Below are 23,508 nucleotides of genomic sequence, written 5' to 3' on the forward strand. Positions count from 1 at the left end.
ATGCTGTTTGCGGATTGTGGTCACGTTTATACTTTTGTTGATCAGGTGTGCTTATAGCTTTGGATAAAATCTTTGCTACCGGCCCTAAGGGGACATAATTTGCTTCTGATATGATTTTAGGTCATTCTGCTTGCTTCTCCTTGTGGGGAGCATTGCACTTCTTAGGGTTAGAGTTTAGCTCCGTAACCAAAGCATACTTAGTTTTACTGAAAAAAATTATTTTGCCTCTAGATTCTTATTACTTTTTCAACTTGTTCTGGCTGGTCTTGGCTTCATTTTTTGCTGTTTATTACTAGCTGCCATCCTTCTTCGACTTTAGGGTTTTACCTCTTTAGGATTTCTTAATTCCGTTTAGAATGTTGCCTGACCAAGGTTTCGAAATTACTTTCGCCATTGCTACGGGGATTGTTTTGATTAGCTTCCTGTGATGAGAGGGCATCATACCTATTATTGGTTTGCAGAGGGGAAAAGGGCTTTAGTTGTTGTTGGTACGCGTGTGCTCTCGAGTTGGGGTAGATTGTATTGATTCAAAAAATTTCTTTTTTTTCCATTTTACAGGGTAGAGTATTAAGATAATACTAAGATACATATAGACACCATTTTATAGGGCTCAAAGTCAAGAATATTCTCATATAGAGTTCATAGTGTTTTAATTAGATATAGTATATTGTAATTAAAAAATTCTACAAGTGCATATTTTAACACTTGAGAAGATGTTGATTTTGAGAAAGAAAAAATATTAAATAATATCAAAAAGAATTAAAAATTATATGACATTCTGGAGGAGAGTGTCCTTTTCTAGAATCTATAATTTTTCTTTTGGTTAGAATAGATTTATTTTGAAAAATGTGGTGGGAGATGAAAACTATCAATTTCAATAAGTTGAAATTTGAATCATTATAAAAGAGAAAATATAGGTCTAAAGCCCATTTTTTATTTTTTATTGTTCTAGCTATGTACATTATTAATAACATAATCTAAGATCAAATAGAAATAAGTTTATTTCCATATAATTTTGTGGTGGGAACTAGACCCCTAATTTCTAGCATTTTTCAGCAACTAAAATTTATCTTTAAAAAATAGGAAAATCTATAATTTCTTATTCAAATAATTATTATAAAATTATAATCCTAAAATTCATCCATTTCTACACATTTTATTAGTTTACTTGATTTTAAAATTCTAAATAATAATACCAGTTTTATGTCATTGAACGTGAACAACTACACTTTTGTTAGCCTTTTCCTTTGTAAAAGGGTGACATAGGTTTATCTTTTACCTTCAAATCCTAATTCTAATTCTAACCCTAACCCTAATCTTAACCTTAACCCTAATTCTAACTCTAACTCTAACTCTAATTCTACCCCTAACCCTAACTTAATCCTTGATAATCCTAACTCTAATCCTAATTCTAACCCTAACCCTAATTCTAGCCCTAAGCTTAAGCCTTACTATAACTCTAATCCTAACTCTAGTTCTAACTCTAATGCTAATTTTAACCCTAAACCTAACTCTAATTTTAACCCATATTCTAACTCTAACCCTAACTCTAATTCTAACTCTATCTCTAACCCTAACCCTAACCTTAACCCTAACTCTTACTTTAACTCTAACCCTAACTCTAACTCTAACTCTAATTACAACCCTAACCCTAATACTAGCCATAACCGTAACCCTAACCCCAACTCTAATCCTAACCCTACCCCTATCCTAACCCTAGCACTATATGTAACTCTAACTCTAACCCTAACCCTAATTCTAATCCTGACCCCAACCCTAATTCTAACCCTAACTCTAACTCTAACCCTAAATCTCACTCTAACTCTAACCCTAAATCTAACCCTAACTCCAACCCTAACCCTAAATCTAACCCCAACTTTATCTCCAAATTTAACTCTAACTCTAACTTGACCCCTAACTCTAACTATAATTCTAACCCTAACCCTAACCCTAACCCTAGCCTCAATTCTAGCCTAAATTCTAATCCTAAATCTAACCCTAACTATAACTCTAACACTGACACTAACACTAATTGTAACCCTAAGTTGAATGCTAACCTTAACTCTAACCATAATCCTTGTGCTAACCCTAACTCTAACCCTAGTTATAACCCTAACTCTAACTCTAACTCTTGTTCTAACTCTAGTTTTAACTCTACCTCTAACTCTAGCTCAAACCCTAACTCTAAATCTATCACTAACCTTGACCTTGATTCTAACCCTAACTGTATTTGTAACCCTAATTCTTGCCCTAACCCTAATTCTTACCCTTACCCTAACCCTAACTCTAACTCAATCTTTAAAACTAATTATATTTATAACCCTAATTCTAACTTTAACTCTAATCCTAATTCTAACTCTAACTCTAACTAAAACTCTAATTCTACACCTAACCCTAACCCTAGCTCTAATCCTAATTATAACCCTAACCCCAATTCTAGCCCTATCCTTGACCTAATTCTAACCCTAATTATAACTTTAATGCTAACTCTAACCCTAACTATAACTCTAACTCTAATTCTCACCCTAACCTTAACCCTAACACTAATTCTAACCCTAACTCTAACTCTAATGCTAATTCTAATCCTAACCCTAATTCTAACCCTAATTTTAACTTTAACCCTAACTCTAACTCTAACTCTAACTCTAACTTTATCTCTAATTCTAACCCTACCCCTAATTGTAACCCTAACTCTAACTCTAACTCTAATTGTAACCCTAACCCTAACATTAACCCTAACCCTAACTCTAACTCTAAACCTACCCCTAATCAGGTAACCACATAACACTATATATAACTCTAATTGTAACCCTAACCCTAATTCTAATCCTAATCCCGACCCTAACCCTATCCCTAACCCTAACCCTATCCCTAACCCTAAATCGAACTAGGTAACTCTAACCCTAAATCTAGCCATAACCCCAATTCTATCTCTAACTTTAACTCTAACTCTAACTTGAACCCTAACTCTAACTCTAATTCCAACCCTAACCCTAACACTAACCCTAACCCTATCCCCAATTCTAACCCTAACTCTAACTCTTATACTAACACTAACACTAACACTAACACTACCTCTAATTTTAACTCTAATTCTAATTGTAACCCTAACCCTAATGCTAACCCTAACCCTAACCATATCCCTAACACTAACCCTAACCCTAACCCTAACTCTAACCTAAATTCTAACCCTAACCTTGATTCTAACCCTAAATATAACCCTAATCCTAACTCTAACTCTAACTCTAACCCTTATTCTAACTCTAACTCTAACTCTAACTCTAACTCTAAATCTAACCCTAACACTTATTCTAACCCTAGCCCTAACCCTAATTATATTTATAACCCTAATTCTAACCCTCGCCCTAATTCTTACCCTTACCTAACCCTAACTCTAACTCTAATCCTAACTATATTTGTAACCCTAATTCTAACCCTAACCCTAATCCTAACTCTCACTCTAATTCTAAACCTAATCCTAACCCTAATCTTAACTCTAACCCTAATTGTAAATCTAAATATGAACCTAATTCTAGCTCTAATTGTAACCCTAGCCCTAACAATAACCATAAATCTAACCCTAACTCTAATTCGAACCCTATCCCTCACCCTAATTTTAATCCTAATGCTAACCCTAACTTGTTGGGATAAACCACGGACAGAAATAAAAACTACATGCAAATATAACCAATAATAGAAAATAATAGATCACATAGAAATGAACACAAGGCACCAAGATTTAATGTGGTTCACCCAATCCCTGGGCTACGTCCACCAAACAGCAAGTCCGATCTTATTACAATCCAATGATTACAACTTGATTACAATTTGTAATGCCTTATAGCTCAATACCGCTGCAAGAACCAATTTTGCATCTCAACATAATGAAAATACCTAACCCTAAACCCTTTTATACAAGTATTTTATTCATTTTAGGGTTACAACATGTCGGCATATGTTGGCCATAATATGTCAGCTACCATGTCAGTACTTTCTTGATCAGTCACCATAATCTAACAATCTCCCACTTGGGGACTGATTAGGCTCCACACTAAACAACAATCTCCCACTTGGAGACTGATCCTGTACCAAACCACTACCACATGGGGCTCCCACTGGATCAAACCACCTTGGACTTTGTTGTTCTTTTATTCATGTTCAGTCTAAAAGACCAACCGAAGCTGAAGAGGAGTTCAACTTCTCCCTTGTTACAACCTTTGTCAACATATCTGCTAGATTGTCATTGGTATGTGTCTTCTCCAGCTTTAACTGTCCATCCTCCAAAACTGACTGAATGAAATGGTATCGCAAATATAAGTGTTTGGTCTTAGAATGCAGAGCTGAATTCCTAGCAAGATGAATGGCACTCTGACTATCTATGAACAAATAATTATCCTTCTGAGGATGTCCCAATTCTTCCAAGAAGAACTGAAGCCATATCATCTCCTTGGCTGCCTCGATAGTAGCAACATACTCTGCCTCTATAGTGGATAGAGCATTAATCTTTTGTAACCTAGAAACCCAGCTCACAGCTGCCCCACCAACAGTAAAGACATAACCTATAGTACTCCGCCTAGTATCAATATCCCCTGCTAAATCTGAGTCAACATAGCCCTGTAAATCAGTAGTAGAGCCCCCAAAGTGTAAACACTTATTGGATGTTCCTCTCAAATATCGAAGAATCCACTTAACAACATTCCAATGGTCAAATCTTGGATGACTCATATACCTGCTAACGACTCCCACTGCATGTGCAATATCTGGCCTAATGCATACCATATCATACATCAATCTTCCTATAGCTGAAGCATAGGGTACCTTGGACATCTTATCCTCCTCTTCCTGTTTCTTGGGGCACACCTCCTTAGTCAATTTCAAATGACCAGGTAAAGGTGTGTTGACAGCTTTAGCATTCTCCGTAGAGAAAAGTTGCAACACCTTCTCAACATAATCAACTTGAGATAGCGTCAAGGTTCTATTCTTCCTATCTCTGCAAATCTTCATACCAAGGATTTGTTTTGCTGCCCCAAATCCTTCATAGCAAATACATGTGCTAACTGGTGTTTTAGCCCCTTAATATGATCCACATTAGACCCAACTACAAGCATATCATTAACATATAAACATAAAATAATGTAGCTATCATCATCCAACCTCTTAAAATAAACATAGTAATCTGAATGACACCTGTTATATCCATGCTCATGCATAAAATTGTCAAATTTCAGATACCATTGCCAAGGTGCTTGCTTTAAGCCATATAAACTTTTCTTCAATTTGCACACTAAGTTCTCCTTACCTTTGACCTCAAAACCCTATGGATGAGCCATATATATTTCTTCATCCAAATCACCATGAAGAAAGGTTGTTTTAACATCCAACTGCTCTAGATGCAAATCTTCAGTATCCACAAGACTTAAAACAGTACGAATAGAAGTCATTTTAACAACAGGAGAAAATATCTCATCAAAATCAATTCCCTTTTTCTGTGCAAGTCCTTTTACAACTAACCTGGCCTTAAATCTTTTCTTACCTCCTTCCTCTTCTTTCAACTTGTAAACCCACTTATTTTGTAAAGCCTTTTTACCTGCAGGCAACTTGCACAAATCCCATGTCTTATTTTTCAGCAAAGAGTCCATTTCATCTTTCATTGCAGACTCCCACTGAATCTTAGTATCCACCTGCATAGCTTCATCATAACTTTCAGGTTCACCAGTGTCAATAAGTAAAATAGAATACAAAGAAGGAGAAAACCTTTGTGGAGGTCTAATTTGCCTCGTTGACCATCTAACAATTATTGGCATGTGTGGTATTTGTTGTTGCAGTTGTTGCACATCATGAGGAATGGTTGGAACATCAACTTTTGGAGTATCATCCAGCACTACATAATCATCTTCTTTCTTCTCATGTTGCTGCAACAGATCTTTGTACAACACTTTCTCATTGAATATTACATCCCGACTTCTAACAATTTTAAGATTTTCAAAATCCCAAAGCCTATAACCAAATTCATTAATGCCATATCCAACAAAGACACATTTCTTTGATTTAGCTTCTAGCTTGGTTCTATTTTCAGAGTCTATATGAGAAAAAGCTTCACAACCGAAGGTCTTGAGAAAAGAATAACTCACCCTCTTACCAATCCATGCTTCCTCTGGAATACCACAACCCAAAGGAGTAGAGGGGCCTCTATTAATCAAATATACTGCAGTATTGATAGCTTCCGCCCACATGTGTAAGGGCAATCCAGCATGCAACCTCATGTTCCTTGCGCACTCCATTATAGTCTTGTTCATGTGTTCAGGCACTCCATTTTCCTGTGGAGTCCTTGGAACAGTTTTATGTCTATGAATACCATTAGTGAAGCAATAATCTTCAAATTCATGACTGCAATACTCACCACCATTATTAGATCTGAGACATTTTAATTTCTTACCAGTCTCATTTTCAACCAAACATTTCCATTTCTTAAAAGTTTGAAATACATCAGATTTCTGTCTAAGGAAATAAACCCATACTTTTCTAGTTGCGTCATCAATAAATGTAACATAATAATGAGAGCCACCAAGGGAAGATACCTAAGCTGGTCCCCATACATCTGTATGCACAAGCTCTAATTTCTCCTTTTTGTTTTCCTTCCCAGTATTTACAAAACTCACTCTCTTTTGTTTTCCATACACACAAATTTCATAGAAATCCATATTCACACATTTCAGACCTGGTAAAACTTTCTTTGAATGAAGTACTTTCATACCTTTCTCACTCATGTGCCCAAGTCTATTGTGCCACAACGCTATATCAGAATCTACAGTAGCTATTTGTTCTCCTTGCTCAACTATAGCAATTGTTCCTGAACATTCATTTTTCTCTAAAACAATCAAAGTAGAAGGAACAATATGACCTGTACAAAGATATAAGGTGCCTACTTTCACACATTTTGCTACTACAAGGGAACCTTTTGAAACCTTCCAATTTTTATCATTAAAAGTAACTACACAACCCTCATCACCGAGTTTCCCTACTGAAATTAAATTCCTACTTAGTTTTGGAACATGTCTTACCTCATGTAGTAGCCAATGATTCCCATTCTGCAACTTAATCTTAATTTTTCCCTTTCCAACAATTTGATAGGGTTCATTATCCCCCAAATAAACAAGCCCAAAATCCCCTTGGACATAATCAATGAAATAACCCCTATGAGGTGTAGCATGAAATGAAGCACCAAAATCTAAAACCCATGAATCATCAACACTTTCTAAAGATAGAAGCAAAGCATCCTCTTCAGATTTTTTACTTACCACATTTGCCTCCTTGTCTCCATCTGATTTATCTCCTTCATTTTTCTTTCGATTCCAACAATCTTTCTTTTTATGACCTGGTTTGCCACAGTACCAACAGTCGTTCGGTCCTCTTGATTGAGACCTCTTCCCCTTTGACTTTCCTCTTGATTTCCCACGATTTCCAGAGTTATTTCCTCTCTCAGTTGTTCTGCCCCTGCTTTGTGCATTCAAAGCACTTCCTGATGTAGATTCACTTGAGGATTTTCTATGAGTTTCCTCACTTAAAATAACACCAATCACATCATCATATTTTAGGGTACTAGATCCAAGAACAGAATTACTCACCACCATTACCAAGCCATTCCAACTTTTAGGCAAAGAACACAAAATCAAGAGAGCCCTAATTTATTCATCAAAATTGATACCCACAGAAGATAAATGACTAGTAATAGTATTAAACTCATTTAAATAATCTGCAACAGATCCACCTTCTTCCATTTTCATATTAAATAAACGCTTCATGAGAAATACCTTGTTTGAAGCGGAGGGCTTTTCATACAATGTCGCTAGGGTTTTCATCAAATCTTCTGTCATCTTTGCTTTTGTAATATTAAATGCCACCGATGGTGCCAAGCATAACCAAATGCTTTCGAGTGCCTTTCTATCCAAAAGATCCCATTTAGCCTCTGACATAGTTCCTTGATTCTTGGCTTTGCCTTCCAACGACTTCAATAAATCCTTCTGATATAGATAGTCTTCCATTTGCATCTTCCATAACTGGAAGTTCTGCCCATTAAACCTGTCAACCCTTAGCTTACCCTTATTTTCCATCGCTCCCACTCAACCGTGAGACTCCCACTTAACTGTGAGACTTTCCTGCAGAGGATAACTAAAAGACAACCTCGCTCTGATACCACTTGTTAGGATAAACCACAGACAGAAATAAAAACTACATGTAAATATAACTAATAACTGAAAATAATAGATCACACAGAAATGAACACAAGGCACCAAGATTTAACGTGGTTCACCCAATCCTTGGGCTACATCCACCAAACAACAAGTTCGATCTTATTACAATCCAGTGATTACAACCTGATTACAATCTGTAATCCCTTACAGCTCAATACCGTCGCAAGAACCAATTTTGCATCTCAACATAATGAAAATACCTAACCCTAAACACTTTTATACAAGTATTTTATTCATTTTAGGGTTACAACATGTCGGCCATAATATGTCAGCTACCATGTTAGTACTTTCCTGATCAGTCACCATAATCTAACACTAACTCTAGCTCTAACCCTAACCCTAACCCTAACCTTAACACTAACCCTAACCCTAATTCTAACCTTAACCCTAACCTTAATTCTAACCCTAACCCTAACCTTAACACTAACCTTAACCATAAACATAACTCTACCCCTAACTCTAACCCTAAATCCAACTCTACCATAATTAGACTCTAACCATAACCCTAACCCTAACTTTAATCCTAACCCTAACTGTAACTCTAACCTTAACCCTGACTCAAACCCTAACCCTAATCCTAGCCCTACTATAACCATAACTCTAACCATAACCTTAACCATGAGCATAACTCTAACCCTAACCTTAACCATGAGCATAACTCTAACCCTAACCTTAACCATAAACATAACTCTACCTCTAACTCTAACCCTAAATCTAACTCTACCATAATTGGACTCTAACCTTAACCCTAACCCTAACTTTAATCTTGCCTCAAACCCTTACCCTAATCCTAACTCTAACCTTAACCCTAACCCTAACCCTAACCCTAACCCTAACCCTAACCCTAAAATAACCCTAAACCTAACTATAACCCTAACCATAACTCTAACCCTAACCTTAACCATGAGCATAACTCTAACCCTAACCATAACCTTAAACATGACTCCACCCCTAACTCTAACCTTAAATCTAACTCTATCATAATTAGACTCTAACTCTAACCCTAACCCTAACTTTAATCCTTACTCAAAGCCTAACCCTAACTGTAACCTTAACCCTGACTCAAACCTTAGCCCTAACCCTAACCCTAGCCTTACTATAACCCTAAACATAACCATAACTCTAACCCTAACCTTAACCATGACCATAACTCTAACCCTAACCTTAACCTTGACCATAAACATAACTGTAATGTGAACCTTAACCATAACTCTAACCTTAACCTTAACCATAACTCAAACCCTAACCCTAACTCCAACGCTCACTCTAATGCTAACCCTAACCCTAATTCTATCCCTGAGGTTAACATTAACTGTAACATTAACTTTGTCTGTAACCATATATCTACATTTGACTATAACATTTTACATTACAATATCCAAAAAAAAAAATATTTTTATTATTATTTAAATTAAACTCCATCTATTAAATTTAAAAAAAATGTTTTGAAGCATAATTTTATAGTAACTTTATACAACTCTAATTAAAAATCAATTAAATTTTTTATAATAACCTTATCAAAATATAAATAACAAGTAAATATTTTTCCTATTGTGTCACAACTTCCACTAGCTTATAGATATACATACATGCATACATACATACATATATAATGCCGAGAGTAATCGTTCTCAAGGTGCCTATTTTCATAAATCCCAACAATGATTACAATAACCTTGGGATTAAATAAAAATAGGTGCCTCAAGAACGATTACTCTGTGTGTGTGTGTGTATAAAAGCTAGTTTAGTGTAATTTTAGGATTTAAACAATTCATATGTAAAAAGGAAAATAAAGATTAGAAGTGTTGTTAATTTATAGATTAATTTCTTTTTTTCTATTTGATATAGATAATGATTAAAATTTAATTTACTACACCCAAAACTATTTATATTTCTTTTTATCTTTGAAACATTAGAATTTTAACAAATATTTAATGTGGTGTTTATTGAATTATTTTTTTTATAATTAAATTTTAAATTTTGAGGTCTAGATGGTTGTCAAATTTAACCTAGAAAGACAAAAGTTAACATTAACACACTCACACCATCCTACTCCACCCTTTTTTCCATTGTAGAATGCCTATCAACATTAATAAAGTGTAAAAAAAATCAACTAGTAAATTGAAAAATTTGCAAATTAAATAACAAATACCATAACCAATGTGTAATCTAAATCCTATAAATATCTTTCTATCTGTAAATAGTAATTCTAACTGTAATCTTACATAAAATCAACAAAATATTTATAATTAAAATTATAATCTAAAATCCAACCCTAACTCTAATACTAATTCTATATGAAATCTCATATTTCTAATTTTGTTAGTAAACAATAATTGAGCTTTAAGCACCTTCCAAAATCTATTCCTATCTTCGATGAAATATTAGGATTACTTGATAAATGAATCCTAAAACCTAGCCCTAAAATTGAAGCTTAATCTATATAAAATCTAAACAAATTAATCTAATCCTATATTATATAATTAATTTTAAGTACCTTAAATATAACTAAACCTTACCTCAAAATCAAAACCTAATCTAAATATAATTAAACCATGATCATATTTCAATATGAGGTAAAAATGTAACCACGTTGAAAGACTAATCTTGATTAAATACCGACCCTCATATAATTAACTAATTCTAGCCCTAATTGAACTATAGTCCCAACCCTATCTGATTGAACTATAGTCTTTGACACTATGTAACTAATATATGTTGCATTCACACATAATACTCCACTTTTATTCCATATCAAACATATCACTCCTATCAACTTATCATTGCACACACAAAAATGTACAACTGCTAGTCATATGCGTTTAAACTCGCCAACTTCAATTAATTTGGAAGTTATACTATGAATTCTATTTTGGTGTGCTCTCAAAATGCAAAGTGGTGGAAATATTTTAGTTAGTTTTCTCCATAGACCTTTTATGTAGATATAGAAGAAGAAATATCAAGAGTTAGATAGGGAGAGACATGTCTAGAGATGGAGGGCAAATGGAGGGGGAGAGGGAGAGAGGGAGAAGATATAGGTAGAGAGGAAGAGAATAGAAAATGATAGGGAGAGGGAGAGATATAAATATAGAGATGAAGAGATTGAGGAAGTTATAGATATGGAGGAAGAGGGAGAGGTAGAGAGGGAGCTATAAGTCTAAAAGAGAGAGGGAGAGATGGAGAGAGATACATATGATCATAATGATAGAGGTATATATAGATATAAGGAGATATAAAGATTGGGGGCAAAGCGAGAGAGATATATAAATAGAGACAAAAATAATGACATAAACAAATATAGAGTAGCATGTATAAGACACATACACATACACATGTTTATCATTTAATAGTAAATGCAAAATGCATTTTTTAATTGATTACTAAATATTGTCAAATGTGCACTGTGAAGGTTGGATAGATGTTTTCAAAAAAAGAGGGAGAGGGGGGTGGGGGGTTGGGTGGTGGGTGTGGGGGGGAGAAACAAAGTGAAGAGAGAAGTAACAAGGTGTAGAAAGAGATAGAAAGAGATATATAACTTGGAGGGAGGGTGGGATGGAGGAAGACAAAAAATTAGAATATAGAATAAAAAATAAAATAAAATAATTGATGAATAGTCCCTTTCTATTAATTATTAATATAAAAGTACATATTCACAAAAAAAGGGGGGGATACAAGATCACCTCGCAAGAGTCCACGTGACCTTAAGGTTGAAAACTATAACTATTCACACACACACACACACACACACACACACACAAGAAACCTTAGGCAACAAGTGTAGTTCCAACCAATGGAGGCGAATCTTAGCAATCCTTAAAACCTCATAAATTAGCAAGGTTTGGTAGAGCTTCATTGTTCTCATTTTCTTTTTCTCCCTCCTCTCTCCTAGGAGGCAAACTTGTAAATGCCAAGAAAGGAAACCACTTGTCATTGGTGGTAGAGGGTCACCTAGAAGTAGAAGCAGCAGGAACAACAAGAGCACTAGGGGACCAACCAGAGTCATGTCCAGGAGGAGAGGTGGAGCAACACTACTACCCATCTTGACCTCTAGATAAAGAAAAATGAGGGTATGGGACCTTAGGGTCTAAGAGTGGTGGAAAAAGGAGTTGTGGAAGCAAAAACATCCATGGGGAGGAGTACAATTAGTAGATTGTGACTCTAGTAGCACTCTAGCCACCATACACAGGTTGTTACCCCAATGTTGTAACAACTCTTGAGGGTGGGTCACCTTAAGAATCACCTTTTTTTACTTGAATCTACATTAGAACATTTATTACAAATCTAATCTTTAGTGTACATTGAAACATTAATATCAAGAAAGTTATGAGTGAAAAGAACAACATGTTTATCTTTCTAAAGCATTAAAAGGATTTACATCCTAAAAGCATGCCAAATCTAGAAATATTAATGAAGGAGTCATGGAAAATCCCCCAACAAAGTCATATGCCAAGAAAAAGGCTCTAGTTTGAAAGGCCCAAAAAATTTGTGCAACCAACTCTAAAAATGTTGAGCTCTCCAACAAAACCAAAAAAGGTGCAAAAATGTCTCAAGTTGGCCACTAAAAGGGCATCTAGGTTCAAGAACCTCCAAATGTCTAAACCTCGAGCCCAAGGGCAAGCACTAGTAGACCATCTACTAGGAAACATTAGTAATTTTTAGATTTCATGGTGTAGATCATAGAGAAAGGAACCAAAGACATCGAGTCTTTTGAATAGATTGTAAGTGTCAGCATTGATTGAGAATATTGACCATGATCAATTGAGTAACTAACCAATGATTACCCATCTTGGGTTTATAGTTGGAAAGAGGATTACAAGGATACCATTTCTAGTCCTTCCACTGGGGCTTACCAAAAGCAATGCCCAACTTGTGAGGTAAATGAAGAGGCTAAGAATTAACCAAAAAGTCAAAAGTATGTCAATATGGGTGAGATAAATGAAACCAAACCTGCAGATCTTCCTAAGAGAAAAGATTCATGGTGACTCTTGAAAAAAAATTCTCAAGCATCTAAATTTCACATTTATGAAAGTAAAGAGCACTAACCCCTTGAGTATTAGCAAGAGGAAAATCCTAGACAAGAAAAAAGAGAAAACCACCAGAGATTCTCTTGGTTTATAGAAAGCCCATCGCAAAATCCATCACTAGCCCATTAAAGCACACTCAACAACCTCTTAGTCTCTCTAGATGCTTTTAACAACAAAAGTACCCTAAATATAAACTAATTCTTTCATAACAAGAGGGATTTTGAAAGTCAATCCTCTTCTAGCCAGGCCTATTAATACGGAAGCCTGAAGAAATGCAATGGTGAAGGAGAGTTTTACAAGCCTCATCACTAGTTAAAGAATGAATGACCTATTTTGCACATAAAGATAGTCCTTGATTGTGGCTAGACAAGAGGCCAAGGCTTCTCAATTCCTTAGGAAGGTAGTAGAACTCCCAAGCAATTATGTGAATTTTGTAATGGCTAACCCCTTAAACCCAGAGAAAATATTTGAGAAGACTCTCTAGCTTCATATAGGAATCTTTTGAAGTGCCCCAAAATGAGGAATAGTAAACATGAGTTGCAACAAGAACTTTGGACCAAATTTGAATTTTTTCTACAAGAGAGATAGTCTTAGTGATCCAATAGTCTAACCTTTTTCAATCTTTGCTAGGAAAATATTCCAAGGGTCCATTAGAGAGGCTTAAAAGGAAAAGGGAATACCCAAAAAGAAAATATTTCCCCATGTTGGATTCACTTCCATCCATATTAAAGTAACCACAAAGGAGCTGGAAGAAAGGACTATTCTATAATAGAGAGTTATGTGTCACTGACTAGAAGAACAAAAAGCAAGGCATAAAGTATCCAAACATTAGAGAGAATATTTAACATTAGATTCCTCCTTAATAAAGGTGAGAGAAGAATCATCCACAAAATTCCCATTGACAAGTTGGGAAGGAAACTTGGTCAAGTAAATTCCTATGACAATGCTTAATGAGATTGCATTAGCAAGTAAGTAACCAAACGTGGTCCTTCAGCTCCAAGAGCATACAAGGTTGGAGCCAAGGGATATCCTTGGTAGATAGACTTGAAAAGGAAAAAATCTTGGGACTTGTGTCCATTAATTATAATGCAAGTGGAGGCATCCCCAAAGATCATCTGAATTGAATGGATAAAATTGGAACCAAAGTCAAGAGCTTGAAGCATGGCTAAAATGAAAGGCCACTCTATATGATTGTAAGCCTTAGAAAAATCAATCTTGAGAAAAATAGAAAATTTCTTAGAATTCTTGGCATATTCCATTTCTTCCCACACCACTTAATGTTATCCAAAATATACAGAGATTTTTATAAAATGAATCTTCTTTGGGAAAAGCACTAAAGGAAGGATATGACAAATATCTAAATGTTTTTATAAAGGTCAACCAATCAAATTCATAGCATCGGAACCCAATTTTAATGATAATAGAAATAAGAAATTACAAATAGCAAAATGGATGGAATGTGCAATTTTTTCTCCAAAGTTAAATGAGATTAACATAATAAGAAGAATAGGGCAATCCCTAGGAGATCTTATAGGATTTGAAGAAAATCATAATAGTTCAAGTAAGACAAGATTCTTAGTTTTGATGGAAGGAGAACAAACCAATCCTATAATGAAAAAAATTATAACAAATAGATTAATGTACAATTTAAACTTCACTCACTTTAAGTTTTCATTGCACCTCACCAAGCCTTTCTTTCTTGCCTAAGGATCGCTTGTAAAACTAGCTACTTGACTTCCACAAACCCCAAATTCATTATTTACATAGTATACAAGGGCTATTTCTTTATTTATAAAGGCCATGGTTTTTTGGCCATGGAAGTTCAATCCATAGCCATTTGAATACTGGTTATCCAAAACTGGACAATAGGAACACAAATCTGAACTAATTTTGCAAATGTTATAAAATGAATGCTTAAGACCAAAAATACCATGCACAGTATTAACACATGATCCTAAGATACGACTCCAATAAAAACAATAAGCTATTCAATGAAGTTTCTTTGTTCAATCCTTCAAATCACATTTTTTGTCAAGCAAAAACTCTCCTTCTTGCATACGTTGTCTGTACAACTATATGTCCAACCCCTAGAAATGAGTTGGAATGTATTATTATAGGATTTCCTAACCACCTCATCCTTTGGTTCAAGCCATAAACACCCATGTTTCTCTTTCTTCCAAACTGTGCAAAAATTGCTATTATAATTTTGCAAAAATTGCAAAGTTGTTAATGAGCAACTTTTTGACAACTTTTGCAATTTTGCAATCCAAGCCTCCAAAATGACCAGTTTGAATTAAAACTTCATAAAATGGACCTATAAAACCTAAGGACCTATTTTGAACACTTCTTTCCCCCTTTTAGGCATTTTTCCATGTTTTTCCTTATAGAGCAATTTTGAGCAATTTTTGGCTATCAGGACCTAATTGTCGTATTTGACTCACACTCCACACTTACCTAACTACACCTCCTAAGATTAACTTGGGACTTTATTTTTAGTCCTTATTTACTCAATGGTTGGTTATACCATTTATAAACCAAAATTTGACTTCAAGTTTTACCTTACGCCTAGGTCCTCTTGCACCATCTTGCTTCTGAAGGGAAACACAGATGAAACATTTTTGTTGATGAATATTCAACATTGAGTCAATTAATGAGAAAGAAATAAGATTTGAATAATGATTCCAAAATCATTCTACTTAGAATCCTCCCAAAGAGATTAAAATTTTGAATTTAATCATAAAATGTATACACGTTATTGATTATTTTGACCACCTTTCATGGGAGATTAATAATTGTAAAAAGAAAAATTCTAATAGAATTTATGGAATGGACACAACTCATTGTAGGAAAGGATAGACCTTGAAAAAATGAAAGAAAATTCATGCAATAGGTGGGGAAAAAATCAAGCAATGCAAGTGGAGAGACTTCTCAATAATGCACGTCACAATCACAAATAGATACACTCATATTTATCCTTCAAACTTAAAAGATTAATATCTATGAAAAGATGGACGAGCTGGGATGGTACACTTTGTTGGAAAGGATAGACCTTGAAATTTTGAAAGATAAGTCATGGAATAGGTGGGGAACAAATCAAGCATTGTAAGTGGACAGACTCCTCAACCATGCATCTCACAACCACAAATAGATACTTTTATATTTGTCCTTCAAACTCAAAAGATCAATATCTATGAAAAGTTGGATGAGCTAGGATTATGTATTTATTCAATGAGTCCTATTGCAGCAAACTACATTATGTCTCCCTTAAGAAGCCCCTACAGGGTCAAGTGTGCCAGATGATCAAATATGACTACAAAGTCTGCATACAAAAAGCACACACTTTTGTATGGGAATTAATAAACATAAAGGTGTTTCCTAGTACTAGGACTTAAAAAATGGGATTCTTGGGCCCATTTAAACTATAAAAAGGTTGAAGAGTCTAATGAGATTTCTTTGTAAATAAGATGAAGAGACTAATGAAGACTAGTTTGTCAACTGACCCTTCTTTGACAAGTGGTGGAAATGGTTGTGACCATCTAGGGCCTTCAATCCTCCCTAAGCCTTGCTACAACATTTCAAAGTGTATCCAATCACTCAACTAAAGGCCATAATTTATAGCCTATAGATGACTATCCCATCATTTTTTATTTGACATGTTTATTTCTTAGTTGGAATACCTTTCTATCTAGCTTGGAAGCGAACATTTCAGAATTAGTCATGAGTTGAGCAAACCTAAATCACTAAAGAAATATGTATTCATCGCATGGGGTAAACTGTGTTTAAAATATGGGAAAGCTAATTGTTCCTCACATTCATGGTACTAGGTCAAACAACTCAACCATGCAATGATCCCAAATCAAAAGGAATCCTCCTCTCATCAATATTTGAAAAATGAATTTTGGTAGCACCTCTAGAAAAAATCTTAAAGTAATAGATGTATGATCCAAGTATCCTTGGATAAATTGGTTAAAGAAAACTCCAAGGTACTAAAATTCATTCATGCAATATTTTAAAAATATTTATAAAGGGTGACTTGATGATAATTGATCTTTGCATCAAGAAAAGAAGCATTTGACTAACTTAAGGATAAACAAAAACATATTAAACAAAGCTCAGAACCTTTTTGATAATCTCTCTTCCCTCACCATGCATCACTGATATCGAGAAGAAGATATGGTTGGTGATTTTCTATAGAACCAAGGCATACATAATAATAATGACATAATAAATATTAATAGTTGGCCAAGCCCACAAGAGAGATGGGATAATGATGAAGGAATATTTGGACTAGATAACATTACAATTAAATCATGTAGAGGATTAAAGACGAGGCTCTTTACCTCAAATATTTTCAATGTCATCAAGCCACCAAAGTAACTCTCTCAATGCATACATTCAAGATTATTCCTTACATTGATATTAACCAGTATTGTTACAACAATCCTCTCAACTTGGGATATTTCCTAATAACTCTCCAATCTCAAAAACTCATGGAGCCACTTATCTAGGTTAGTGATCTTCAACATATGTCTTATCAAGTGGTAGAGACATATTGGAAGCAATTCAAGATTCTCTAGGCACCCAATTCATCAAGGGTGCAACTCAACACTGAGTGAATGCCAGTATCTCATCCACCTTCATTGCCAATATCTTCATGCTCACCTATGAGGAAGAGATCACAAAGCCCTTTGTCAAGTTCTAAATCTAGGATAACTTTGGTGAGGATTTATAAGTGGCTATTAACAAAGCAAAAGCATTAGACTCACTTTACCCTACACCAGTTCAGAATTCCCTTGGTTTCCATTGCGACTGCTTGCAGAATTGAGTTGAGGCTACTAGAAAGAATTAATGAAGTTATTGCCATCATTAGATAAATCTTTCCCATTTTAGGACTAGTGATTCAACTAGGAAAAAGAAACCAAAGCCATTGGTTTTTGCAGTGGAATCATGTTTTATAACAAAAACCTTCCTCTGGGATTTATCTCATTCTAAATATAATGATGTTTTTTTTTTGAAATGCCTATAGATGAAATAAAAGTTCTCGCTATTAAATGGTCACCGATTACATCACACTATTGGAATATTCAAATATGGAAAGAATACTTGTGAGAGGGGTGGGGGGGTGAATCAGAAGTATCACATTTTATACAATAAAACTTTTATCTGAAAGTAAATTGCATGCATGTAAACACATCAAATAAACATGAAACTAATACATGCATCAACAACACATAACACTGGAATTTGGTAACCCAGAAACCCTCCAGAAATAAGAAGGTAAAACTGGGGTGGGGATGATACCCACAAAATCACTGTAGTAATATTGTTCAACCACTTCTGATGGTCTACCTTGTTAAAAGCCTGCCCTATTAGAGGCTTTACACTATGTCAATAGTGACCTGGTTAAAGGATTTACAAACACTTTACATGAAGTGTTACCCTATTAAAGGATTTAATCACCTTTTGATAAGGATCTACAAATAGTTGTTAAGCCAACCTATCTACGTAGGGTTTCCTTTCTAATACAATGGTAAGAGAGTATTAGGTATTATAAACTTGATAGTTTGCAATCCTTGATTGATGAATGCAAGCACTTGTTTTGGCTCTCTCTCTGATTTTGATCCTCTGAGATCTAATTTCTGTTCATCTCCTTTGCTTTGTTATGATCAACTGAATATCAAATTCTTGCTCTTACCCTCTATGTCTCCTTTCACTGAATTCCACTATGTTTTTCCCTTTAACACTGTTCTCTCCCTCATCCTTGTTACAGTGAGACTTTTGTCTTCCTTAAAAAGACTTTGAAGACTTAGGGTTAGGTATGGATCTATGATCCACATTGAATCTCAATTTCCCGCTCAATACTTCCCTTTTGCTGATTGGTTGCATGCCTTTCCAATTTTCCAATTGGCTGCATGCAGATTGCATAGGAAATGTAAAAAGATTCATTCTTATCTCTAGATCTTTCAAGATTTACCTTGTTTCGACTACAAAAATAGTTTACATCATAGTTTGTGCAATTACAAACTCTTATGCTGATATTCTGAGTTACTCGACTCATGAAGCATTACTGATGCTCGGCACATGCTATTTCCTGGATAGCTCGGCACCTAGACAAAACTGTATCACTCAACACCTGATATCACTCGGCACTTGATATCACTTGGCTCCTACTCTTTGCTCGGCATGTATAGTGAAAAATGGTTAAGTGTATTGACACTCAACTGTCAAAATTATTCTTTAAACCAACAATCTCCCCCTTTGACATGAGTGGCAAAAACACTTAACTAAGATCCTGTGATCTTGACATTATTTCATGCATCCTCTTATTTAATCAAAAAAAATTTAAGAACAAATAAAAATATACCTTATGACTCCCTGTGAGTTGATTATGCTTTGTACACTCAGTGACTTCTGTCTTGTTTCTACATTCTGACCAATATGTTATATCAAAATTTTTCAAAATTCTCCCCCTTTCATCATACTCAATGACTTCTGTCCTGTTTCTACATTCTGACCAATATGTTATATCAAATTTTTTCAAAATTCTCCTCCTTTCATCATACTTACCATTTCATTCTGTATCTCCTACTACATTTTGTATCTCCTTCTCAGCTTATATCTCCCCCATACTTAATCTCTACTTTACTCCCCCATACTTAATCTCCCCCTTTTTGACACTTATGTCAAGGGTTCGATAGGGAAATGCCATACTTGGCCAAAAATGTATTGTTTACATCAAGGAGTACCTTCAGAGCTACATCCCAATTTGCTAGTGCAATATCCAATGACTTATACTGGATGGCAATCTCTGCTGCTAGGTGTACAAGTCCATTAGATGTAGAAAGATTGGGGTCTTTCTTGAGGACTGTCTCTGCATACATCTGCTCCTTATGAAGTACTTCCAAATGAGGAGTGATTGAGGATTGAATTTGTATCAATTTGGCTTTGGTGGTTGCCTCCTCTGTTGTTAAGATAGCTAACTCTTTTTGTGTGTGAAGCGATTGGACAAAATGCTTCTCACTCTGAGCTGGATTTGTAGGGAGTTGCATGCTAGAAATCTTCAGATTTCTCTCCAAGCTCAGTATTCTCTAGCTAGTGTCCTGTGTGAATGTGGAAAAATCACACAACTTGTTGTACAGGGAAAATATGTTTCCGAGTACAGTTTTGACTATTTCAATTTTCTTAGCCAGCTCCACTTATGATAGTGCTATATCACTGGATATTTACTTATTTACCTTGCCTTGGAACTTTCTTTTTGATCATTCCAGTAATTTGGCGTCTGTATCCTGGTCTTCACTAGTCACCTGGTCAACTATATCAGATAGTTGCTCTATGATTGGCCTTGACTCACCTAGAGACTTTAAGCTAAAAGCTTCTATGAATATGTCTTTGATTTCATTCAAGGTATGTTTTTTCTTGTGTTCTCTTCTTAGTGCTTCTTGTCTCCTTCTTCTATCCAATGCACTCTAAATTTCATTGATCTCCTCTTCAGTGAGAGTGCTGGATTCATAATGTGGAATCTTTATTTCTTCATCAAGCTCAAGAACTCCATAGTGAAGTTTCCTGACTGCCCTTGATGAGCTTGAGCCTAGTGTGCTGATTTGTAATGGTAACCTATTAGTGTTCGGCTGCTGAAGAGTCTGTGTTGGAGTACCAGATTTGGGTAATGCAACCAATATTTGTATTGCAGACTCCTCCTTCTTACTTGTCTCATCTTTTTCTTCAGCTTGTTTATCCTTTTGGTGATCAATAGGTGGGGTTGAACTTACTGGCTATTCAGATGTTTCTTTGACTTCCCCTACTGTTGCACTCAACATCTGAAGTGTATCAGTGACTACACTTGGTAGAGGTGGTGGAGGAAGGAATAGAATACCAGTAGGTTATATGGTCAAGGATTTTTGCTAAATCCTCTGCAGCTAATGGATTGATGTTTGGACTAGAAGTTTCTGTAACATCCTTGATTTTGACAATCTCTGCAAGTGTGATGATGGTATGAGGAGGACTAGGAGGTGATAGCTGTGTGTCTTGCACACTTTGATCTTGTTGCTCAGCTATATCTTTCTCCTCCTCTTTCTCCTCTGTATGTGCCTCTTCATCTTCCTTTTCTTCTTCAACCTTCTTCTCCACTGGTTCCTTTTCTTTTTCTTTAATTCCTGATGCCTTCATCTCCTTTTTCTTGGTACTTGCCTCTAACTTATATTATTCATTGTAAACATCTTCTGTTTTCTTGTAAACTATCTTCCACAATCTTGTGGACTTCGTAACTACATCCTCAATTTTGTTCTGCAAAATGCTAAAAGCTCTATGTTTGGGAGTGAATCTATTGTTATGCCTTTTAACTACATTTTTAATTTGATCCTTAGTCAAATCAGGCAACAATCAGGCTAATTTTGATTCCCTTATCTCCCTTTCCATTTGCAAACAAAAATGCCATTTATCCTCTACAATTTTGTACAATTCCTTAGGCATTGATTCATCTAACTCTAGAGGTGTGTGCTTATAATTAGCCATCATAGCATACATTGATTCCTCTAATTTATTTTGTTCCTCCTTGGTGAGGTTAGAAAAATTTAGGTTCTTTAAACCTTTCAAATCATCATTCTTAATCTTTGAGCATAATTTATCAATAACAGTCTGAGGTTTGTGACTTACCACTTGAAATTGGCTATTGTCCTCTAACTCAGTCTTCTCTTCATCTATTTGAGATTGGGCAACAAATTTTCTTTTCTTCTTTGGCTCGGCAACAGTCTTCTTTGAAGCTTTGTTCTTCTCTTTTGCCTCCTCTTGGGCTTTTTGTGTTGCAGCCCTTGTAGTAGGTCTCTTTAGTGTAGGAGCAGCTACTTTCTTTGCCTTGGGTTGAGGAGTAGGAGGAGTTGTGCCTTTCTTTTTGTGACCTTGGTTCTAACTTGTGCTTCCTCAGCTTCTTCTTCCTTAGCACTTTCCTCTTTATCTTCTCCTAACCCTTGAGTCAGACCTTGAGTTTCATCTCCCTCATCTTCAATGTCTTCTTCTTCCTCTTTTGCTGTTCCTTCTCCTTCAACACCAAATTTTCTCTTGATTTTCCTTACCAATTTTTCTTTCTTCTTTACTACTGAGGCAGTCTTCAAATCTGTTACCACCCTTGATTTTACAACATCATAAGTTCCAAAGGCTTTTGCATTCTTGTCAACTTCCTCTGTAAGGAGAGTTGTTACTGCTGCAGAGGCTTGATCAATATCGAGTTCATAACCTAGTGGCCTAAGCCATCTCACTCTAGGTATGACTGCCTGCATATAAGTATAATCAATATCTACAAGAAAAAAAATGTCTTTTTCATATTTCTCAGTCAATGAGAGTGGAATCCTCATTCTTTTTTTCATGGACTATTTGAAGTCCTCAGAGTAGTTAGTCATTTGGGCATCAAAATTATCACCCATCTATTCAATATATCCATTGATCTGTTCAACAATTGTTTTATCTGGATTCCATTTCACCTTACCCACAGAAGGGAATTCTTTCATCAGATAGAAAAACATGCACACCAAAACTGATCCAAATTTGCAATGAGCTCCCTTGCTCTTCCTTATAGCTCCTAGATTCTCATTAATCTGTTGAAACATGAGCTCTGCTAGATCATAGGTATGATCCTTTTTAACCAATTTTTATGCAACATCAATTGCTATACAAGGCACACTGTTTAACCTGCTTGACTGATAGAATTTGTGTGAAATGATTCTCACAACAAAATCTAGTAGGGGTTTTGTGAATGTATCAATAGTCATTCCCCTGTTGTTCCATTTAGGACCCGTGTTTCTCTCTATTACTTCCTTTTTGTCACTTTGCAGGGTCTTTGGTCGATCTAGTGTTGGAATACCAGTAACCCTATGAACAGTTTTCTTGGTAAATTTCATTGGCTCTGTTTCTAACCAAAAGGCTCCATCATGTATTTTGCTCAAAACTATGTGCACCCATTCAACTTTGAAAACAATTGGAAACTCTAGGATTTTGGTCAATCCCTTTCTCTGGATTATTGAGAACTCATATTTCAGTATTTTGTTCTCACATAGCTTGTCATATGCATTATAAATTTCTAGATCTCCTATGGCTCCAGTTTTGTAGTTATAACATCTACGAACATCTTGGACCATGACAACTTTATCAAAAATAACGAATAATGCACCTGCGGGATCATTCTTGTATGCAACTTCTAGAATGGGCTTGAACTCTGGTTGCTTGACTTCATTACTAACCAA

General features: G+C 35.4%; 1 pseudogene; it reads left to right on the plus strand.

Moving 5' to 3' along the window:
* LOC149538578 (4-hydroxy-3-methylbut-2-en-1-yl diphosphate synthase (ferredoxin), chloroplastic-like) overlaps positions 1-23,508 on the plus strand; it is a 74,891-nt pseudogene continuing 51,383 nt past the window's right edge.

This window comes from Cupressus sempervirens, chromosome 9 (assembly GCF_028749045.1).
Source record: "Cupressus sempervirens isolate cs-2001-9-10 chromosome 9, ASM2874904v1, whole genome shotgun sequence".
Lineage (NCBI taxonomy): Eukaryota > Viridiplantae > Streptophyta > Pinopsida > Cupressales > Cupressaceae > Cupressus > Cupressus sempervirens.